Source organism: Pinus tabuliformis, chromosome 7 (assembly GCF_031772625.1).
Source record: "Pinus tabuliformis cultivar Carrire ecotype Pingquan chromosome 7, CPIR1, whole genome shotgun sequence".
Lineage (NCBI taxonomy): Eukaryota > Viridiplantae > Streptophyta > Pinopsida > Pinales > Pinaceae > Pinus > Pinus tabuliformis.
The window spans coordinates 380,525,292-380,548,824 of NC_142293.1; the positions used below are offsets into that span (position 1 = coordinate 380,525,292).

Below are 23,533 nucleotides of genomic sequence, written 5' to 3' on the forward strand. Positions count from 1 at the left end.
TAGAAGCCCTCTTCACCTCATGAACAAGCAAATCACCCAACAATGCAATGTCTCTTCTCACCAACAAACCAACAACACTTCCTTACAAATTACAAAATTCCAACCTCTAGATCTCTCAGATGAGGGATCCATTTATAAATGTCTTGCAAGGGTGTGAGTCAGCTTTGGGTTTTTGATTAGTGTCATTCCACTGATAGTTCTTGGTTCCACTTGGAGATTTCATTGATCTCTTACTCATCCCTGGGCGAATTCAGAGAGGCAAGTGTCACAGGAGAAGTTTTTGGAAGATTCCATGATCATCCACTTAGCAAACTGTCTCTGCCATTTGTCTATTCTCGCTCATCGCACCCCATAGAAGGCCATTTCAGTATGCATCGCACCTAGCTAGTATGCATCGCACCTTGCTCATGGAGCAATCTGTATGGTCCAGTTTTGGCCAGTTATGAGTAGTTTTTCAGGTGGAACTTCTGGGAAATGATGTAATCAGCTGACCATGATCCTTTAGGGTATGAAACAACACTTTTAGGGACTTAAGAGCCCTTAGTTTATGTACATTTGAGTTTGGGGTTGCAGTGCCCAAATATGTCTATAACAATTCCGTGCTGAGCAAGGAGATGTCTAGGAACTCCATCTCGTCTTAGATGTATCTATGTAGGCAACCGCGTTACTTGAGTGCCAAATATCACTCGGAATCTTTGATACCCAACTTCGTGCGAAGGGTATGAAAAACATTGGTAAACTCTGACACGTCTTGGTCCCTTCCCTGCCGCAGTGTGGTCCACTTTATGTATTTATCCTCATAGCTCCCGACAGGGTAGTATTGCTCCTTGATGGCATCCTGGAACGAATTCCAAGTGGGTGTGGCTAAAAATAGTGAGGGTGTACTTTCGTCCTTCTTCTCACAGTAGGTTTCCCACCAGTCCTTGACGTGGGGGGCGACTTTGAGAAGTGCAAAAGTAATCTTTTCCCGGTTGGAAAAATCATGAACAGAAAAATATTTTTCTAGCAGATTTAGCCATTTATCTACGACGTCCGCGTCTATCTGACCTTCAAATATGGAGATGTCAAAGTTAACTTGTACCTTAAAGGGTGTGGTGCTTCCAGAGTAGCTGCTGGAAGGGGATGTGTCACCTTTGGGTAGTCGCTAAATGATCTGGGCAAAGTTGTCCATCATTGCGTTCCTTTGTCACTCGAGGGCTTTTTCGAGCAAGATTTTGAAAGGATCTCCTGGCCCCTCGTCTTTCTTCTCTTTTTCCATGGGAGGCCGTTGGGATTTGCGAGGCTGGTCTTGCAAAGATTTGACCAGTTCGAGTCCTAACTCCTTATATCCTGATCTCGCTGGGGACATGCAAAGAAAAACAGAGAAAGGGGAGACCGCTCTGATACTATTGATCCGATCTTAAACAGGAATGCAACAAATTACAGATATAACCATAATTACAGAGATGTAGCAGAAATAATACTTCATTTCATTAATATCAGATACTGAAATATGCTTACAAACAGAATGGAAATAAAACTAGTTCGGGCGATGGTAGCTTACCTTTGAGAAGAGATGTGGCGGCTACATGCCTCTGAACTGTGTTACAATGAGGCTCAAAGGCCTATTTATTATTGACGAATAATGGAAAACTCTAAACATCCAAAAACCTATCCTTAGAAGATGAAACGCCAAAACTATGGGCTCTATTTGGGTAAATTGGTACATCAACTTCCTGGGGTTGTAACTTTGGCATACAATCTCCGTTTGACGCGCACAACACCTCATTAAAAAGATCTACCCGAGGAATACAACTTTAAAATGCAAACATTTGGCAAAGAGAAAGACTCATGTTTGCCCAGTTTTCCCAAAAAACATCATTTAGGGCCTCAAAATGGCTCTGGAAGTTCAGGACACGAAAAATTGCCAAAAATAGTAAATTGTGCTACAATTAAGGAAACTGAAAAAATGAAAGAGACAATGTTGGGGTTCCAAGTGCAATAGGAGGGTGGCCACAAATATCCACCTAGATCACTTTTAGAGGAGTTGTCTTCTTGAACATAAAGAGCTCGCTTTTTGGTCTTCTTTCTATCTTTTTCCACTTTTCTGAATTTTTCTCTTGGATCATAATCCTTCTTCTTTTCAGGGCACTTTGATGCATAGTGACCAACTTTGCCACAATTAAAATACTTGAAGGGTAGCTTACCTTTATATTTGCTTGAGCCTCTCTTGAGCTTCCTCACAAACTTGGTTTCTTCTTCATCAGATTCACAACATGAATCATCATGCTCTTCCTTGGGCTTCTTATCTGCTTTGAAGGTTGATTCTTTTGTTACAGGCTTGCCATTAGAAATTCTCATCTCATAGGCAGTAAGGATGCCAAGTAATTGGTCTAGCGTGAGAGTGTTCAGATTGGTCATTTCTTCAATAATTGAAACCTTGGGATTGAATCTCTTAGGAAGAGATCTCAACACCTTTTGAACTAATACAACTTCATCTTGCTTCTCATCAAGGCCTTTTATAGTGTTCTCAATCTCATCAACTCTTAAATTTTTTTTGCAATATCTTTATCATCATGTATCCTCAAAGACTCTAATTGCATTCTATGACCTTGAAGTTTAGCTTGTTTTACCTTGTTGTCACCTTCATAGCAGCTACTCATCTTGTCTCAGATAGCTTTGCAGATGTGCAATTCATCACTTTGACAAATTTTGGTTCAGGTAGGCCAACAAGCAGGGAATTCATGGCTTTAGCATTGCATGTAAACTCCATCTTTTGATCTTTAGTAATCACTGCTGGAAGCTTTTGATATTCTTCTTCCACAACATCCCATACATCAGCTCCAAGTGATTGAATGTAGTTTTCATCCTTACTTTCGAAAATACATAGTTTGTTCCATTGAACATAGATGCCCTATTGGTAAATCCTTCCTCCTGGTTTTCCATGGTCTTTGATCCTTCTTCTAGCGGTTAAACTAATCTGAAGTAACCATGCTTTGATACCAATTGTTAGAAACCAAGACAATACGGAGAGGAGGGAGGGGTGAATCAATGTTGTAAGAATTTCCACAATTTAAAATTTTCTTTTACTTATGGGATGATATTAGGACACCATAAACAATTCATTCATATGAGCATGGCATGAAATAATTTCAGTAACACCAGGAAATTTTAGCAACACACAAATTCTTCAAACTACTCTTCAATTTTTTCACTAGGTGTTAATTTTAGGTAACAATTGTATGTGCTATGCTTAAGAGAAATTTTACTTCAATTTCTTTATTAGCTCAATATCAATATTCGGTTTAGCAATCACATCAACATGATAGTACAATGCAGATAAAACAGAAACATAAATAGTAGAAGACAAGCCAAGACGAGGACATATGATGTGGCTACTCTTGATCAATTCTTCTTATATTCTTCAATAGTTCAGCAGAGAGTACAATTTAAAAGTCTGATATTTTATGACAGCAGCAAAAAATCCCTAACCACAAAAGTCAACATTGGTCAAACAAGGCAGAATTCTTCCTCTATACAGCTCGGTCAAACCTAGTCAACTTCGGTCTCCAACAGCATGTCTAATCAGCGCAAAATAGTGCGAAAAAGTCCAGTCAAAACTGGTCAACAAAAGTCAACTCTACGGCCAGCCCTAGGGCAATAAACGTTGGTCAAAGGAGAGGTCAGATTGCCTCAATTTTAGTGCCCAAATCTGCGGCCTGCTAGGACAAAGACACCTCACCCAAATTGAAGTCAAACAGGTCAATGCTTGAGGTCAACACAGTCAAAAAACCTCCCTGCAACTCGGTCAAAGCTGGTCAACACAATCAACAAAAATTCGTCCTTCTTCCTTCGCACGTGTGAGAGAAAGCTACCATATATGCGTACCCAATCACAAGAGGAGAGAGAGAGATGTGAGATGAGATGATGATGAAAATGACTTGAGGTATCCTCCTTTTATATACAACATTGAGGATGAGTTGGGGGTTTGAATCCTTGTTTTGCTTGCTGGTCGACCTTGACAATTTATCCATAATATAAATAAGTTCATATCTTTATTTGTACATGTCGGAATCATATGATCTTTAGATGAATCCTACACCTCTTGGAGAGAGGAATCCAAGAAAAATATCAGCTATCATAAATAAGATGACCCATGTGGAGTTTGGCCCTAGTTTCCAATTTTAACACTCCCTCTCAACTAGGGAGAACTCCATCTGCTGATCCATTTTCCAGTGGGTACTATCTCTGCCATCAATGCACTGCTTTGCTGAACTATGAAGAAGAAGAAGTGATCGAGAATGTATCATACCATTCTCTACTGACCTGAATTCCGTCCCAGATAAAAGAGAGTGTCTCATACCACTCTTACTGACCCGAAGTCAGTTCTAATCAAAATAGAATGTCTCATACCAGTCTTACTGACCTGAAGTCAGTTCCAATTGATCCCAGATCAATATCGGTCATCCTGGCATAGGGAGTATAGTAGTACACGATGCATCCATCGGTAGTACTATGGTCCCTATTGTCATTTCCCTACTCATTGGCCAGATGAGAGGTACTTCCCATGAGTCCCAGAATACATGGGTGGGATGTCTTAGCAGGAGAAGGATGAACCACTCATCCTGCCTACATGTCGCCATTAGTATCACAAGGGAAGGCTGAACCACTCACCCTGTACACAGCAAACTACTAGGGGAAGGCTGAACCACTCACCCTATGGTTGCTCATTGCTCCAAGAATTACCCCAAGCCCTCCAGAGTTCCTAGAGCTCAATGTCCATATCATATACGACCCTCATGAGAGGGTCTCTCCACGACTCCAAGTCGGTCTCGGAAGGCCAAGAACTTGACCTTCCCCAGGGGTTTTGTGAGAATATCGACGACCTGCTCATTAGTCCCAATCTGATGGAGCCTTATTGCTCTTCGTTGTACCATATCCCAGATAAAGTGGGGTACCTGATATCTATATGCTTGGAGCGATCATGAAACACAGGAGTCTTTGATAATCGAATCCACTCTGGTTGTCATAGAGGATCACAGTGGTATCCAGCACATGTCCAAACAGCTCACTGAAGGGATTCCTCAACCAGACAGCTTCATAGGAGGCCATACTAGCAGATATGTATTCGGCTTCAGCAATGCTCAAGGCAACCGATTTTTGCTTCCTGCTCATACAGGATATCGAAGCAGAACCCAAAGAAAAACAACATCTAGAAGTGCTCTAGCGATCCACCACACTGCCAACCCAATCAACATCAAAATAACCATGCAGCGTCACATCTCCGACCGTGTATCTCAGTCCATGAGTTGTGCCCCGAAGATATCCTAGAAGATTCTTGGCACCAATCCAACGTATATGATGACGCTTAACCATATATTGGCTCAATGTGTTAACTGCAAAGCATATGTCCAAAAGAGAGTTTACCAAGAACATCAGTGCTCCTATGAGTTGATGATACTGAAAAGCATTTCCCAATTCAGGTCCGACAAAACTACCGCATAACTTCTTAAAGTTAAGTTCCATCGAGGTAGTGACAAATTTGCAGTCTACCATCCCAAATATTTCCAATATCTTCACAGCATATTTTTCTTGAGATAGGAAAATTTCTCCTGGTTTTTGCCAGATCTCCAACCCTAGGAAGTAGTGCATCAGTCCTAGGTCCTTCATCTCAAATTCAGAAGCCAACTCCCTCTTAGATTTGAGAATGAGAGGGTCTACACCTGTCAGAAAGAGGTTGTCCATAAAGTACCATTATGAGAGGTTTATCATTTTCATCCTTAAAATAAAGTTTCAGTTCGGCTTCACTTCTAGTGAATCTCAGCTTCATCAGATAACTATCAATCCTCTCATACCAAGCTCGGGGTGCTTGCTTCAAGCCATAGAGGGCTTTCTTCAACTTGCATACATGAGATTCCCGGTCATGAACCTCAAACCCCTCGGGTTGTTCCACATAGACTTCCTCTTTGATCGAATCACGCAAGAAAGTGGTCTTGACATCCATCTGATGTAATTTCCATCCTTGCGAGGCAACAAGGGCTATGATCGAGTAGATGGTGGTGTATCGGGCAATAGGTGCAAATATCTCATCGTAATCTACACCTGCCTATTGAGAGAAGCCTCAAGAAACAAAGCGAGCCTTGAATTTTTCTGCACTTCTATCAACTCCATGCCTGATTTTGTAGAGCCACTTAGAGGTGACAACCGATTTGTCCTGGGGTCTAGGAACCACATCCTAGATATCGTTCTTCATAATTTACTCGTATTCTTCATTCATAGCATCCTTCCATACTTGTTGCTTCACAGCTTCTTTGAATGATGAAGGCTCATTTTGAATGGTAGTGCTCATGACGGTCAAGTATCCTTGATATCTGTTCGGCTTCTTGCTTTCACGGAAAGCCCCCCTTGGTGCAATATGTCTCTTGGCATCTTCGAGAGCCTCCCTAAACCATGAGGGTCTCCTCTTGGAGGAGGGCTCTTGAGGAGGAGGATCAATAGAATCCATAGGTTCATCAACATTCTGCATTGTTTCATCTTCTTTTGCACCCTATTTTCCAGTGTCAGCTTCTTTGTCCTTCCTTGGGATAGGAATGTTGTTGATCTTGCTGAGGGCCATATCTTCGTCAAAGGTGACATTATGACTTATCTCAACTTCCCTTTGACCAACCACATAAATTCTATAACCCTTAGAATTTTCACTATAGCCCACAAAGATTCCTTTCTTCCCAGATGCACCCAATTTGCTTCTTTTCTCTTTCGGCACATGAAAATATACGAGACTTCCAAAAATTCTAAAATGAGAGACATTGGGTTTCTTACTAGTGAACACTTCTTCAGGAGTCTTGGAGTCCAATGCTTGATAAGGGCATCGGTTTTGAACATACACGGCGGTATTTGCAGCTTCAACCCATAGGAACTTCGGAAGCCCTTGATCATGAAGCATGGCACGAACAACTTCTAGAATAGTATGATTCTTCCTTTCAGCTACACCATTCTACTTGGGAGTGTATGGTGTTGTAGTCTCCCTCTTAATGCTAGCTTCTCTGCAATAATCATGGAATTCATTTGCTTCATACTCAGTCCCATTATCAGTCCTCAATATCTTTATTTTATTCTCGGATTGGTTTTCGATCATGGCTTTGAAGTGACGGAACCAGGTGAACACTTCATCCTTCTTTTTCAAGAAGTAGTTCTAGGTCTTGCAAGAATAATCATCCGTAAAGGTGAGATAATATAAGTATCCTCCCAAAGAGTTTACGGGCATCATACCAGATATGTCGAAGTGGATCAATTGCAATATATCTGTGGTCTTCCTATTACTTGAGGGGAATGGTCCCCTTGTAAGCTTTCCGTTGGCACATCTCGGACATACACCTTCATGCTCTACTTTGAACTCGGGCATACCTGTCACCATCTGTTTCACATCGAGTAGGGCCTTATAATGAAGATGGGCAAACCTCTGGTGCTCCTAATGGACTTCCTCCAAATTGATACAAAGTGTCAATCCTGAACCCAAGAGTAAAAGCATCTTTAAAATTCCTTTTCCAAACACGTACCTTTCCATCGATGAATTCCACCTTGTATCCTTTGTCTTCCATTGCCGAAATGGACACCAAGTTCTTCTTGAGGTCAAGTACATATAGTACTTCTTGTAAATGAATATTGCTACCTTGATTCAATTGAAGGGTAACATTCCCTACTCCCTTCAAGGGATAGGTGGCATCGTCTCCAAGGATAATCTCCAAGTTTGTCTCCTTCTCTATTAGATTAGAGAGAGCTTCCTTGTATTCGATGAAGTGCCTTGAGGCACCACTATCAATTAGCCAATTCTCCAAAGTTTCCGGTGGAGAGGTAGTGGAGAGGGCCGATATAAGATAGTACTCCTTTTGCTTATTGTTAACCACATTTGATCCTTCATACCTGGAGTTCTTTGCTTTCTTGGAGGGTCGACCATTTCCTTAATGTCCCGCATTCCTTTTTCCCTTGCCATAGGACCTGCCATTCCTTTGATCGTTGTTGTTGAAGTTGCCCCTGGAATGATTGTAATCATCATCATGCGATGTGTCCCTTCTATTTGGACACTCCCTTGCATAGTGGCCAAACTTATTGCAAACAAAGCACCTGCCCTTCCTTCCTCCCTTACATCCAGTCTTTCCATGGAAATGACATTTAGACCTTGCATTATTTCTCCTTTTGGCATGAGTGGAGAATGCAGTGGGGTTTCTTCTATTAGAAGGCATTTCCTGCTCCACCATTCTTGTTTCTTCTTGAATGCATCTCAACATCAATTCTTCAAATCTTGGAATTCATTCATTGTTGAGAATAGTGGTTCTAAATATATACCACTCAGGTGGGAGTCCTTCGAGGGTAGTGATAGTAAGTTCCCTGTCAGGAATGACCTCTCCAATCGGAAGTTGATCATTCTTGATCCCAGTGATCCTTAAGAAGTAGGATTGAATATCCTCGTCCTTGCCCTTCTTAATATCCTTCAACTTTTTGAGAAATAAAATTTGATTAGCATCACTAACCTTGAACATGTTGACCAACCTGTCGTAGATCTCCTTGGAGGTCTTCAAATCGGAGATGTAGGCCACTAGACACTTGTCAATGGAATCTTTGATAATCTTCTTTGCTTTGACTTCAACTCTATTGTACTTGGTCTTCGTAGCAGCCGATGCATTTGAAGGAGGCTTAGGGATTTTACCCTTTACATAATCCAACACTTCTTGTTCTTCCAAGGTCAATTCAAGAGACATCTTCCATCCATGATAATCAGATTTTTCACGGAGCTTATCTTCAGTCGGGAAGTGGGATGAGGAACCCATTGAGCCTTTTGTCCTTGTCCAACTGTCTTTGGTGATTGCTCTTTCACTCTTGCTTGGGCTTTGTCTTCACCTCAACTCTGATTCCATGTTAATTTTAGGTAACAATGGTATGTTCTATGCTTAAGAGCAATTTTACTTCAATTTCTTTATTGGCCCAATATCAATATTCAGTTTAGCAATCACATCAACATGATAGTAAAATGCAGATAGAACATAAACATAAATAGTAGAAGACAAGCCAAGACAAGAGGACACAAGATGTGGCACCACCTAGGGACAAATTCCAATGTGGGGAAACCCTTGATCAATTCTTATTATATTCTTCAATAGTTCAACAGAGAGACATAGTACAATTTACAAATCTGATAGTTTATGACAACAGCAAAAAGCCCTAACCAAAAAAGTCAATGCTCGTCAAACAGGGCAGAATTCTTCCTCTATTCAGCTCAGTCAAACCCAGTCAACTTTGGCCTCCAACAGCATGTCTAATCAGCCCAAAACAGTGCAAAAAATTCCACTCAAAATTGGTCAACGAAAGTCAACTCTGTAGCCAACCCTAAGATAGTCAACGCTGGTCAAAGGATAGGTTAGATTGCCTCGATTTTAGTGCCCAAATATGTGGCCTGCTAGGACAAAGACACCTCACCCAAACCGAAGTCAAAATAGGTCAATGCAGTCAAACAACCTCCTTGCAGCTCGGTCAATGCTGGTCAACGCAGTCAACATAAATTCATCCTTCTTCCTTCGCACGTGTGAGAGAAAGCTGCCCAGATATGCGTACCCAATCACAAGAGGAGAGAGAGAGATTTGAGATGAGATGATGAAAATGACTTGAGGTCTCCTCCTTTTTTATATACAACGTTGAGGATGAGTTGGGGGTTTGAATGCATGTTTTGCTCGCTGGCCGACCTTGACAATTTATCCATAATATAAATAAGTTCATATCTTTATTTGTACATGTCGAAATTGGATGATCTTTAGATCAATCCTACACCTTTCAGAGAGAGGAATCCAGGAAAAATATTAGCTGTCATAAATAAGATGACCCATGTGAGTTTGACCCTAGTTGCCAATTTTAACACTAAGCAAGCTACAACTTCTTGTTACAAATTTCTCTAGCTGCAACTAGTAGGGAGCTACAACTCTCTGATTTATCAGCTTCAACCCCAAATATTTACCAACACCTAATGGAAGAAGCTACAACCTGTGATTTGCAAGCTACAACTTGCTTGACATCAATGATCTATTTTTCATCCCTTTTCATTCTAGAACCATGAATGCCACCTATGCTTACAAAATAAAAAAATTGGTCCAACGTCACCTTCAACAATCTGTGATTACTGAGAAATACACCACCACACGCGCAGACTCAAACCAACTCGCACAATGCTATGACACACTTGCAGAATGCTTCAATCGATTATGCTTATAAAGAATTTTGCTTTGCTATTTTTGGCCTCTTTGCTTTTCTTGCATTCTTGCATGAGTTTCTTTATTTTTGGCTTTCTCTTGTTTATTTGAGTCTTCTACATTTGTTCTTCAATTCATCTGATCCCGATCACCTCCTTCATCAAGTTAAAATGATCAAAACTGCTTATTCTAGCAATTTGGAACTTTTACCGGGTTTAGTTACAGTTTTAACTCTAGTTCCAACTTTAGTTTGCCACTATATTTGGCAAAAATGCCAAATATGTCGCTTAACTCGTCCATGCCACCAAAATTGTCACTTAAGTGCTTAACCTACCCGCACGTGTGGTCACCAAGACACCACAAAATCTCATCTTGGCGCAAAGTTTTAAACTCCATGGGCCCTTTGCTCCTTTAAGCCTCAAGGGCTTAATTTCCTTTGCGAATGCCTCCGCACCCTCGGTCTCTTTGCTACATGGGACCAAGTGCTGGAGCTTGGTTCCAATCATCTTTATCCCAACATTTTTCTTTTCCGCGCTTAAACACCTCTGGGATTGGCCTTGCGGGATTTCGTGTCCTGTTGGGCCATTTGCCATTCCCATTGGTTGTCGCTGCCTCCTGTCAGTGTCGATGTGTCTCGTGCTCATCATGCCGACCATTTTCGTCTGTGCGTTCAAAATTCCTCTAGGTCAGACCTTCAGGGATGACATGTCCTGGTGGGGTTTGCCTGCGACACCTGTGCCCAATCACTGTAATTCTGGGTTGAGTTGGCTCTGACAGTTTCCTTGTCAGTCGAACGCCCAGTCAGCTCGCCGATACCTTTGTGCGACGCTTCAAATTCTTCAGAGGTCTTGCCAGCGGGATGACATCATGTTGACATTACACATGCCACATGTCGCCTTTGGAGTGGTCCATGTGTCACCCAGAAACGGTCCACTTGGATACCTGAAAACCCAAAATCTGTGTGCCACGTGTCCATCCTTCATTGGGCAACATCGTTTTTGACGTCATCATCCACCTGTGTGTCTACGTGATCCCCGTGAGCCAATCAAATTATGTCGCCTGTCTGCTGTCAAGGGAGAGAGAAAGAGGTCCCAGGGCTTGGATTTTCACGATTTTCCTTTCTACAAATTTCTAAGGGTCCTGGCCCTTTTCAACACTACTCTGCCTCTCTTTTCTTTCCACGTCGCTTGACCTGTTCGATTTTCACGAAACCACTTGTGCTTTGTGCGCCCCCTTTAGGCTGTTTGTGGTTTTGAGAGGGGGTGGGTAGTGCAATCAACCACAGTCGTCAATTTGACGATTGGTGATTTGGGCTAACTTCCCATTGCGTAACCCCCTTGCCAGTTAACATTCAAGTTGTGAACCCCCACGCAATTCCTCTGATGCATCGGTGGGGATTTGTGGCGCCCGATCCGCCTCAGGACATGTACATCATTTAACCTGTCAAGTGAGGGCCTCCCGCTCTAAAAACTTCGCGTCTGCCTCTGCTACACTGTCTTCACCACATCCGTTTGACTGAAATTATATTGGCCCTTGCACTGTTGTACTACCATGTCTGCGTAACCTGCATCATCCCGCTAATTCCCTTAAGTGCTCCTTAAGGTTTTGCCAGGGTACACCCGTCAGACTTAATCCTCATGTGGGCTCTGCCTTGGGCCAATGACATTGCTTTTCGTTGTTGCGCTGTTTGCTCCATGTTAGCCCGAAGCTCTGGATAGTGGTTCCGCCAACAACTCTGTTGTATTTGACTGTGCGCAAAAATTATCATGTGCTTCAAAGCACCTCCAACTATCTTTAACTTTGCACAATTTGACTTTGGGGGTTCCAATCTTTGACTGGCTCTAACTTTTGATCCAGGATGCCATTTCTGGACTTCCACATACCAGTGGAAACCTCTTTCAGAGCTCTATCCATCTACTTGGGTTCCACCGGTGTTTGAGATGATTTTGCTATACAAGAAATAGCTCCAAAGCCTCTGCACCATTGCTGCTTGCATCACCAATCTCCTTGCAACACCTTTTCCATCATCTTCTTTGCCTTGTCCACCATTGCTTTTCTTTTGCCATCAATGACAACACATTTCCAACACAGCAGAGTAGTTGAGTGTGGATAGGGAGAGAGCATAATAGAGGGTTTTGTGTCTGTAGCAGCCCATCGGCTACAGTCTCAGGCAACTCCATACTACATAGAGAGTGCCTTCTTTTTGTACTTGCATCATTTCCATTCCCAACAAAAGAGAGTAGTCTCACCTTCCAGCTGGGTTTTCTCTTGAAAGGGTTTCCTAGGTCATATCTCGGTGTTATTATAGTTTGAGTGGTTTTTTTGAGTATTCTCTATTTTTTGCATTTTATATATTGCATACATAAATAATGAAATCAGTGATAACAAATCTGAAATCTAAAGGAATTTATACTTTAAGGTATAGATTTCAAACTATTATTAGATCTGTTGTGATGAACTACCCATTGGAATATCCACCACAGTTCAAGGATCATTTTTAATGGGTGGAAAATAGCCCAGAAGGGTGGCTATTTTATTTTTCAATGACTTTTAATGTGTGGGTGATGAGGAAACTTTAAAGCTTCTTTGATACCACTATTACAAGACAAGTAAAGCTAGCATGCAATGCAACCTACTCATATTATAACTCATATTTTAACGGGAGATTGATGATGTATCATGTACCTTGCACACTGGGGTATTTTGATAGAGGGGATAAAACAGTAAAGACACCCAACAACGAACTTGCCATTTAGCAGAATTGCTCATGGTCAATGCCATTTGCCATTCATCACCAATTTTTCTTTGACCGAAGTCTCATGGTCCTAGCTCACTAGTCTTGGGCCCTACCAACTCACCATGTCTTTCATCACGTATGATGAATAAAGAGAAGAACAATTAGCAATTCTTACAACTCTGTTCATGTTATCTTCTTATCTACTTGTATGATGCTTTTCATATTGGAAACTCATATGACGCTTCTTATAATGGAAACTCTATGGATTTTTTCATGTTAGCAACTCATACGATACTTTTCAAAATTTTTATATTTTCACATCAGTACAGCGACAAAGCCAATGCAAGTTTACAATCACTAATTTCAAGGCTGGAACTAAACCCGACAGTTATGCAATCTAGTAAATTAGTATGTCATCAATATGAGTAAATTTCGATATGCACGCCTTGAAATTAGATGATTGGCAATATAAATGCCTATTTATTGATGCCTAAACTGAAAACTTCTATGGTCCTTTATTATGAGATGTGATGCTTAGTGTTATATTAGGTGTTTTGAGGGTACACATATATGAGAAAAACATAAAGGTGCAGAGAAATTACAACATTAACATTTTATTATAGATTGTGCAGCAGATACATCTCTCTCACACGCCGTATATCAACAGAATGTGCATATTTATAGCACCCTTATCAGATTCTGGTAGTTTAACTACCTAACCTGTATGTGATACAGTTTACATTTGTTCACATGTCATAACATTAACTTTCAATAATCAACATACTTGTATATATACATATTCATGTGTTGGCATTATCACCATATTCAGTCCCCAAAATTGAGTTGTCATAGTGCATGTATAGGATTATGAAAGTGAGGAAAAAATTGATATGTAATTATGCCTAAAATCCCAAATTATCATAAGGATTTCATTGTATATTATCTTGGCTGAAATTGCTGAAGTTATCAAGGGCAAGTGCCACAATAAATGAGGAGACAGAAGCATTATGATGATGGGAAAAAATGTCCTCCATTTATATTAGTCCTTGCGCACATTTACCTGAGCTGGTCCGTTAGGAAATTGTGGGCTGGTTACCATAAAAATCAGTGGGTTGTCTGTCTTCCTATAAATAGGACGACTAGTTTTAACAAGTGGTATCACTACCATAGATGGGTAGAGCCTTTCATACGGTGCAGCCTTTATTTTTTGTCCTCTTTATTTTAGTCGAGCTGTCCTCTAATGTTTTGAAGATGCCTTTATCTCTTATATTTCTAGACCGATTTTCTTATGTAGGCTGTGGCACATATCCTTATTGTAGCTTATTTGCAGAGCATCTTCTTATAGGAAGTTCTTGATGAGGAACTTACATGGGTATCTTTTAGTTTTTAACTAGAATTTTCGGCACAATTCTGACCCTTTTAGAGTCTTATATATGGAGTCTGGACCTCTCTGGACACAGTATCTCTAGTAAGTTGTACATCAGGCATAATTTTGGAGATTTTCTCAATAAAATGCAATGGTTGTGTATGTTCTTAGTGTTTAAAGGACAGCTGCACATTCATGTAGTTAAGTGTTAGTGACACAATCTTATTAATCCAGGTGGTCTAGATGGCAGCTTCTGTTTGTTTTTTTTTAACAGCGGAATCGGTAACTGGGAAAACTGGCAGCTTCTGTTGTGTTCCTCACTTGATATCCCTATGGGGCAGTGTTACTTGGGAGTGGGAGTGAAAGCAGGGAGCAGGAGTGAAAACGAGTGCGGGAGCGACATTTTCAAAAGCTCCCGGTTTGGGAGCGAATCCCAGAGCGATATATATATATATATATATATATATATATATATATATATTGATACATATATGTCAACAAAAACATGTAGAATGATGAATTAGATATAAAAAGCATAAAAAAACATAGATTGATCATTGAACCATATAACATCAATCATCTAGAAGTTATAATCTTCATCAACCACGTCTACAAGTTAGTAACATACAACATATTGAGTCTCGTGAATCATGATTCATCAATCTTAAAGTTTCAACTTCAAGCTTTCAAAATTGAAAATTCAATATATAACATTTATCATCATTGATCACCAAAGTTGTACTTGTAAGCTAAGTTTAACCATTACAAGAAATAATATCTAACATGAAATGAAATGTTATAAAATGAATTATGAAATGAAATGAAACAACTTTCACGAAGCATCATATTCATAATTCAGAATCATTACCAATGAGTTATAATTGCCAACTTCAAACTTCAAACTTAAATTGTCATATATTGTTTACAAAAAATATCATAATAAATATGAAAGAGTCAAGACTCAACAGTTATGAAAACTAATAGAAACTAGAAAAGACAAGTAAACTGTAAATCTATTATCTACTACTTCATGTGGCCCTTGCCACGAGAAGTGTCTGATGTATGAGCAAGTCGTGGTGGTCTTCTAGGAGTCTCCTCCCGCACAGACCGACGACCAGAACCGGAAGGAACATGCCCTCCACGTGAGGGTGTAGATGGAGGTGGTGTTAGCAAAGGAACAAGACTCAGAACTCGAGCATTGCTATTGGATGGTGGAGGTGGCATGGTTATTGCTTCATCTTCTTCTCTCATAAGTTCCGCTTCCAGTTCTTCAAGATGTATAGTGCCATCCTCCAAAATATCATCCTCTGGGTGGTTGTCCCAAATTTTATATGTTGGATCCTCATAAGCCCGATCATGGTAATGACTCAACAACCTCAAGTTGTAGTGCACATAAACCAAGCTTTCTGCCTGGTTTTCATTGAGTCTGTTTCTTTTCACATTATGTATGACGTTGTAGGTGCTCTAACACCTCTCTACAGAAGAAGTATTTACAACCTGTGAGAGAACTTTTTTGCCAATTTTGGCAAAAGTCCTTGGCCTCCATATGATTCCGATCATGTGAGAGCATCAAATTTGTCTCTATCTTTCATTGCATGAAAGGTACCAAACAAACTAGTGCAACTAAAGTATTTGCCTAATTCAAGACGCGCACTAGCACATTCCTCCCTGTCAGGTATCAACTTTTCTAATGGTTTCAAATATCCTGTAGATACCTCTTCATCTATATGGGGTTTGACCCTAACCCCACTCCCTGGTGCAGGTTGGCCCAACCAAGATGCAGAGTAGTATTTTGGCGTAAGGATATACGCCAAGCAATGTAGTGAAACATTAAGTTTATCCCACCGTATACACACACAATCGTGAATCAGTTTATACAAGTTGGGATCATTTTTATGAACACTATCTTTTATTTGCCCAACATGGCATCCATCTGCTCATACACCTTTCCAATCACTGGTTTATCTGTATCTGCAAACCGAATCATGTGATAAACAAACTTGGTGAAATCCAATACTTGCCTCACACGTGCCCAAAACATACCATCAAGAGCGGTCTCCTCCACCTGTTCAAAACCTTGCTTGTCAGCTGCATTTGTAGCCCTTTCCTCTAATACCTACCAGTGTGGACTTGATACCATGCTAGCCAATGACTCTCTTACCTTCAAAAGGCACCTGAAGGTGAGGTAATAGCTATCAAATCTAGTTCTCACAATCTTCAACAACTCTAATCTTGAGTGACTGTGGAAAAGGCCATGGGTATTGCTATGATTTGTAATAAATTTGATCATTTCTTTGCCTCTCTTGTACAAATCACCAATCCATTTGTATTGTTCGTTTTTGTTCTTAACAATATCATGCATCAAAAGGTTCATTTTGTGAACCAAACTCCCAGACCAAAATATGTTGGGGTATTTATCCTCAATAATTGCTCCCGCTGCCTTACAATTAGGAGCATTATCATTGATGACTTGGATGACATTGTATGGTCCAATACGCTCAATTGTTTCAAGTAATGGTTCTGCAATGTTGATGCCGGTCTTGAACTTGTCTGAGTAATCATATGCTGAAAGAAAGATGGCACCACTAACAAACACAACAAGAACACTTATCAATGGCTTGCTTTTACATTTGTCCATCCATTAGATACAATGGACACCCCATGGTCAGTCCAAGAACTTGTCATTCAATTCAAAGAATGTGATATTTTTGCTTTTTCATGATCAAGTCCAACGGTTCTAGCCTTGTCATACCTAGGGCTCTTGTATCCTTTAGGGGCATCATTTATGGCAGAAACCATTTCGTGCCAATAAGGTCAGCGAAGAACATTGAATGGTATTCCACATGCATAGAGAAACCTGTAAACTTTTGAATCCACATCATTCCTACACCCTTCATCAAGGAAATCTGATATGTTTCTACACCTTAAACTTGGTGATCTTGTGCCTCCATATCCACTGCCTTGGGAGGATGCTGAAGGAGTTCTTTGTGCATGTGATTGTGAGCTTGGTTCAAAGAAACCCTTGGATTTTTTAGATTTGTATTGGGCTTCCTCCTCTTCCCTTATGTATTTGGCTTTATTTGCTGCTTACATGCCTATACAAGTTTTGATTCCTATTTGTTTATCTCCATCCCATGGCCTTTTTCGGCGGAGGTGCTTTTTGGCATGGGTGTATGAACTTGTATAATTATTGTTGCAATGGGGGCAATGAAATTTAGTGGTTCCACCCCCTTTCCCTGTTTCAGTGCTATTAACATATTTCCACAATGGAGTTTGTTCTTGTATATTTTTTTGAGACTCATGTTCACTCTCCTCTAGCTCCTCCTCTCCGGAGTTTTCATCAAATCCACTATGACCCCCTTCTTCATCCCCCTCCCCTTTTTCCCTAAGCGACACCTTTTTTTTTTTTTTTAGTTATAATACATGTTTTTATTCTTTATCTGTTATTGTTGTTTTAATATTATACTTTTCTTTTGTTTGTTGTTTATTTATTTTTTATATATACTATTTCTTAATTTGTTGTATTGGTAGTTTCTTCCTTCATTCTTTCTTTGTTTATTTATTTTATTTTATTTTATTTTTATTTTATTTTTTTTGTTTGCATGATTTTTTGAGCATCGCTTATGCCGGCGGGAGCGATTTTTATAGCCCGGGAGCGGTCGGGGGTGATCGCTCCCCCACTGCTCCCGGGCTATAAAAATCGCTCCCAAAGCGACGCTCCCCAAATTGGTCCAGCAATAAACAGGGAGCAGTTTTTTTTGGGAAGTGCGCTCCCGAAATTGCTCCCTTTTCGGGAGTGCGCTCCTGACCCGCTCCTGTGCGGAGCGCAGATTGGGAGGGGGGGGGGGGGGGGTTGCTCCCCCGCAACACTGCTATGGGGTCAGGCACCATAATCAACACCGACCTGTAGGGTACCATCCACGAAATCCAGACAATTACCTTGGGTTCCCTTCCAAGCTTTTCCATGGAAAAAGTTACAATCTTATTAGTTAGGTCAATAAATATATTCTATCAAATTGTATAAGTGGGTTCCATAACTGCAGAGGTAGTTTTATGAACAAATTCTTTGTAAACTAAAAATATTTGTTAAAACGAAAAACCTAGGGCTGTTTCTCTTCTTTTTTGCATTCAGTGTATCTTTACACTTGGCATGTTAAATTCATGGATGTTACATTTTGTTAAATGCAGGATATAGGAAAGGCTTTGCTTCCCAAAACTGTAGATGTGGCCACTAATAATGGAGCAGTTGTCCCGAGCACCGAGCAGGCCAATGACTCTGTAACACCTGTGCCTGCACCAGTGTCGATTTCTTCTGGCACCGAGATTGGAGACAATTCAACACCTCAGCCTGTACCAGTTAAAAATGAAACAATTGTTTCCAATGTTGCTGTCACCTCAACTCCATCACCCCGATATTTGTCACCATACCCCCATGTATCGCATTTTCTTATTATCCTTTCTCCTGTTACTTTAAGCAGCCTTGTCATTCTTGTTCCTTTAACTTGCTTGATCTACAATTAGTACTTACATGTTTCTTTTCGATTGATATGTTTGCAGTATCCGGATTTTAAACCACCAACATCACCTTGTCCATCAAGGCCTTGAAGGACTTCCCAGAACTGGCAAGCTCTGTTTTCTTTGGTCAGGATTTGTTGGTTGTCTGTTGCTTATAATTGTGAAATTTGAAGTGCTGTCCATTGAACATTTTTCGCATTGATGGCTATACGAGTGAGAATATTTCTCATGTAATAAAGGTGGTTTGGGATCATTACAGCTAGAGAGATTTCACAGGAGGCTTTTCATATCCATACACATGCAACTTCATGCAGATTCAACTGCTTCATGAAATTAAAATTTAATGCAGTAAAATCAGCTCTACTTGAAAGGCTGAATGGATGCAGATAAAATCTCTATCATTTCCCAATTTTAAGAAACCTACCAAGAGATTTAAAAACACTAAGAAAATGTGGTTACTGGACCAGTGAGTGGCTTGAAATCGAGCGTTGTTGTATCAATTTGTTGGAACATGGTATCCATAGATAGGCTGTCAAGGCTTTTTCATGGTAAGAAAGAAGGAAATTGTATTACTGTGTACAGATAACCAAAATGGTCTACATGAATAAGCAGATCAAGCGATAATACCAATGTGGAAATGCCCAAGGCATCTTTTGAAAAAGAAAAATAATAGAATAACAAAACAAAGAGGATAAACGAAATAGATAAGCCTTAGATAATGAAGCAAAGATGAATCCTGTTCAAAACAAGAGGAAGTAGAATAACAAAACAGAGAGGATAAACCAAATAGATAATCCTTAGATAATGAAGCAAAGATGAATCCTGTTCAATACAAGAGGAAGTACAACCACCTTATGATGCATGTCTTTGGTAGTGCTCCACTTATCAATGATTGGTGAAAATTAACATGGATCACTTGAGCAACTCCGTAAAGGATCGAATCGATTTATGTTTGTTTATTTATTTATTTTTTAATTTACAAAAATATAAGTCGATTTTTATATTTTAATTTTTGACATTAGATATTGTGTTTTTTTGTGTTGCATTGATAACACTCATAGGTACATTGAACATGGAAATCTCTTATACTCCAGGCTGTAGGCACCTCTCCCTTTTCTTGGTGCATTAAAATTTATAAAAAATCATAATATAATTCTTTATTTTTATGATCCAAATAAATTAATTGCTTTAAAAAATGCCACAAAGAAAAATTTTCATACGACTTTCTAAAGAATACTAATTATGATTAATAACGTGCAATCTTTCTATTTTACATTTTTCAATAGATTCTATTTTCTTAGTTTAATTATCTCATGTTGAAAAATTAACTATCATGTAATGTTCTTGAGATTCAATAAGGAGGTTTTCCTCTAGAATGTTTTCCTTTTCTTCGTACCTATTTTCACTCAATTGTTTACATCATCATACTTCAAACTTTGTATGTGATCACATGACTTTAATTTAGGGGAAGTAATATGTTGCCAATTCTCCCCACTCACCAAAACAAGATCCGTCATGGCAACAGGTAGAGAAGGGGCCAGTACCATAATTTCCATGTTTTATAGGGAGAGTTCATGACTTTTTGGATATATTTTGTTGATGCAATCTAGGTTGGCTTTCACAGGGATTTTAAGGCTAAGATGCCTCAATATTGGAAATTCAAGTCTCCTTGTGGTCATCTAAGGATGGGTTTTCATCAATGATTGATATTGTTAAACGAATTTCTTCCCTCTTTTAAGAGAACTTGGGATCTCATGCTCTATTGACATATAAGAGGATGAAACTACTCCATATTGAGAACCCAATTGGCTTGGTAATAACTTAGTGGTATTTGTTTTAGTTTTGGTTTGGTCAAGGCATTAACGTTGTCATCATACAATGACTCTCTCAAGCTCATGCCTTATGGAATCATTTTGATGAATAATCCTATAGATTATTTCCTTGGAATGAAAAACTTTGGAAAAGTAAATTGTTATTGTGCACAACAAAATTTAATGAAAAGTATATTTCAGAAATAAATCATATTTGCAAAGTTGAAATTTGTTTAAGATAAACCAAAAGCACTCCATTAGACACCTAATCCTCCGGGATTGGGTGAAATTATGTAAATATGTAAATAGAAAAATTAGATTAGGAAAATATCCTAGAATGTGAATCCCAAGGGTCACCATTTTGATTGTATTTAATTACACTAATCTTAACGAAATGCAACCATTTGAGAGTTACCATCTTGGCCTGACATGGTATTAGAGCCTTAGGTCCCAAGTTAAGACATTTTTGCTTAGTGTATCTCCTTTGCCATTTTTGGTAGTCTACCATGTGTTGTTTTCAACCTTGTCACTATAGTTTGAGTCTCATCTTTGCCATTTTGGAAAATGCACGAACCTGACGAAACACAAACTAATGTCTTTGAATATACACGCACTAAAGTCTTTGAGCCTACTCCTTGCCATTGACCTCTCCATTCAAGTGGTTGCATCTTTGAATTGTAACGTTCCATGTCCGAGTCATATGATACTCTCTGCGCCTCTTACCTATTTTAACTCTCATTTGATATCAATGACCATTCTCAACTACTCCCATAAGTATTCTAATCTGTGTAAGAGTACTTCTTCTGTGGGTTGGCAAGCTCTGTATGGGAGTTACCCTACATTTGATGGGTTGAGGGAGCAAGTTTGAAGCTCCTCGTCCTTGTTGGGTTGTTGCATCATAGATTTCCAGAGGTTGGGGATGCAGAGCTTGAAGGAATTATAGTGTTTGCATTAGATGACTGTGTATAGGAAGGAGGAAAATAACTTATTAGGGAATAAGGAATTCAACTCTCATTCTCTATTCCAGATCATGGGATGGACCTTAGACTCTGTGATGAATGCTAGAAACCTGATGGGGATTGCAGGATCACTCTAAGATGCATATGTTACCCCAATGAATGTAAGCATCAAATACTATCAGGGAAAGAAACCTTGCAATGTGTGAGCTATGACTGTGTGTGAGCCAAGGGGAATTTTAATTCCCTCATTTTTTGGTTTGAATTTCATTCATTATCAAGATATATATGATAAGTTTGAAGAGTGGCTTGTAATTAAAAAAGAAAAAAAAAAGGCTTGGACAAAGTTGTAGAATGAGACCTTGCTGAGATAGATTAGATTCTATTATCATAGATTATTGTTGCAAATATTTTGATTACTTAGACCTCAACTCAAGATTTTGTTTTTTAAAATACATTCCCTCATCTCCATTGTTGGTGTAGTACTCACTTTGAAGGAAAACTACCAAGAATGGTCCATAAAGATTAGGCACGCCCTCATCTTCAATGACTTGTGGAAAGGTGTCTGTGAAGGAGAAGGTGACAATCCACCTACCAAGCTCACATTAGATAAAGAGCTTGCCATATGGGAGAACAAGAATAAGAAAACATATGCCTTGATTGTTTCCTCTGTAAGTGAAGAGGTGAGTCATCATATAATTCCAATTCCAATTTCTTTCGATGCATTAAAGAAGTTGAAATATTTATATGACTTGCACTTAGAGCTCGAGGTAGTTCAGTTGATGATCAAGCTCTTCAACCTGGAGTTGAAGGATAATGATCAATTGGCCCTAGCCTCATAAATTAGAGCTATTATGCATGATGTAGAAGCCATTGGAGTCAAAATGGACATCCCTCTTACAACTTTTGTCAAGGCCCTCTATCCTATATAACCTCGCTATCTTGAATCCTTACAAGTTAGTGCCCAACTCAAGGACATTACTTTTGATAGTCTTGTCGAGAAATTTGCAAGACAAGAGAAACATTTTGGGAAGAGGAAGGCAACTTCTCAGTTTCCTGAAGAAGTTGTGTGCCTTGCACAAAAATAGAAGAATCAAAATCCAAACTCTTCCAGAGGAAGAGGTGGCAAAAGAGGACATGGAAGGAAGAACAATAGAGGCAGGGGGGTAAACATCATCAAGGAGGAAATCTGACCTTCATTGTATTCAATGTAATAAAAATGGACATGATGCATCCACATGCAAACTCCCTTGGGTGAGAATCAAACAAGAAAAAAATGAAGAGAAAGGTGAAATACCAGATCTAGGGAAAGGTAAAACACTTGAATTTGTGCATTGTATTGTTGTACATTGCAATATCATAGTAATTGAAGATATGTTTCATACTTCATTTTCTTCTTGGAAAGATGCATGGCTGCTTGATACAAGCGCAACCTGCCACATGACCTTCTAGAAAGTCTTCTTTGAAGACTTTAGTGACAATGTAGATGGAGTAGTATACTTTGCAAAAAAGTAAAGTCTTAAGCCATCCAGACTTGGCACCATCAAACTTAAACTGCCTAGACTTCTTGACTTTCTTCTGCATGATGTTCTCTACCTCCTAGAGTTGCGGAGAAACTTCTTGTCCCTTGTTCACATTCACCAACAAGGACACTCCATTCACATGTTTGATGGGAAATTTAAGGTGAGAAAATCACCACACAACACAATTGTCATGACTGGAATAGAAGAGGAAAGGTAGTGGAAGCTACAAGGAAAATATGCTCATGCAAATAACTATGCATACAGTTCTTAGTATAATGAATGTCCATGCAGTCTTCTATGGCATGCAAAATTTGGACATTTGAATTATGTCAGTGTTTGTTTATTGAAAATAAACGACGTCTCTGGTTTTCCAACCATTCCAAGGAAACTGAAGCAATGTGATGCTTGTAT

General features: G+C 39.5%; 1 pseudogene across 1 annotated transcript in view; it reads left to right on the forward strand.

Moving 5' to 3' along the window:
• Positions 1 to 19,404, forward strand: part of LOC149247575 (rhodanese-like domain-containing protein 4, chloroplastic) — a 155,130-nt pseudogene extending 135,726 nt beyond the window's left edge. The window contains exons 7-8 of the transcript XR_016266631.1: positions 18,506 to 18,751; positions 18,875 to 19,404. The product of XR_016266631.1 is annotated as a rhodanese-like domain-containing protein 4, chloroplastic (transcript). The remainder of the gene's footprint in view (positions 1 to 18,505; positions 18,752 to 18,874) is intronic.
• Positions 19,405 to 23,533: the final 4,129 nt, after the last annotated feature.